The sequence below is a fragment of the Mus pahari genome, chromosome 4 (genome assembly GCF_900095145.1).
Source record: "Mus pahari chromosome 4, PAHARI_EIJ_v1.1, whole genome shotgun sequence".
Lineage (NCBI taxonomy): Eukaryota > Metazoa > Chordata > Mammalia > Rodentia > Muridae > Mus > Mus pahari.
Genome location: NC_034593.1, coordinates 79,571,215 through 79,572,409, shown reverse-complemented (window position 1 = coordinate 79,572,409; position 1,195 = coordinate 79,571,215).

Sequence of the window (1,195 nt, the reverse complement as noted above, 5' to 3'; positions counted from 1 at the left end):
GGGGAATCTAGCTGGGCATGCTAGTGCATGCCTTTAATCCCAGCACTCAGGAGGCAGAGGGAGTTGGATCTCTGAGTTTGAGGCTAGCCTGGTCTACAGAGTGGGGCCAAAGAGATGTCTTAGGAGGCGAGTTTGAGGCTAGCCTGGTCTACAGAGTGGGGCCAAAGAGATGTCTTAGGAGGCAAAGGTGCTGCTGTCAAAACCCAAGGACTGGAGCTCAAAGGGGAGAACCAAGCCCAGACCTTCTTATATGTGGAGTGGTGCGCCCGGGCCACTCCACAACTAAGCAGACATCCAGACATTCAAAAGGAAGTAGAGCTTGGATGGAAACAGTCAGTGGATTCTCAGAGAGAGAATATACCTCCGAGAGGGACTGGAGTCCTTTTCTAGCAGTTAAAGGAGGCGGGATCAGGGACAGAGAGGTGTCTGTGGCTAAGAGCACCCTCTGCTCTTGCAGAAGACCTGGGCTTGATCATCACACCCACATGGTGGCTCACATGTCCCTGCCACCCTCTTCTGTAGGCCACAGAGGAGTTCTGAGTAGGTGTCTTGCAGACAAAGGCAGGGCCATGTCATGACCCTTGACTGTCAGGCTCTGAGGGATAGCAAAGCCTCCCTTGAGGGACCAAGCACGAGTGTTGACAGCGACTGTGGAAATGTCCACCGTAGCTTTCTACCCTGAACGTTCCTGGCCTGAACTGTGCCCTACAGAGACTACCAAAATAAGGTAAATGTCCCTCCTTAATTCAGCCATACCATTACCCTGCCTTCTTGCTTATCTGTGTGCAGTAATGCCGCCTCTCTGTTCAGCTGTACATAATGAACACGATGAGCTTCTGGGGTGCTGTGGGTTCCCCATCAGAGAGTCCATCCACCCCTTTTCTGGCTTTCAGTTGTGTCTCTGTTATTTCTTCTTCCTCCTCCTCCTTCCCTTCTTCTATCTCCTGAGTGCTGGGATTGAAGGTGGGCACCACCCCATCCATGTACTTCTGATAGTTCTTAATCCCCCCACCTCCCTAGTCAGGTCTGACTTGGTTCTTCTGGCCTGCAAGAGCACCAGGCATGCATGGTCTACACACTCGTCCATGCAGGTAAAACATTCACACACACACACCAAGCCTAAGGAGAGAGGGAAGCTGGAGTAGGTAAGAGGGAGGTAGCTTGATATCTTTTTTTTTTTTTTTTTTTTTTGGTT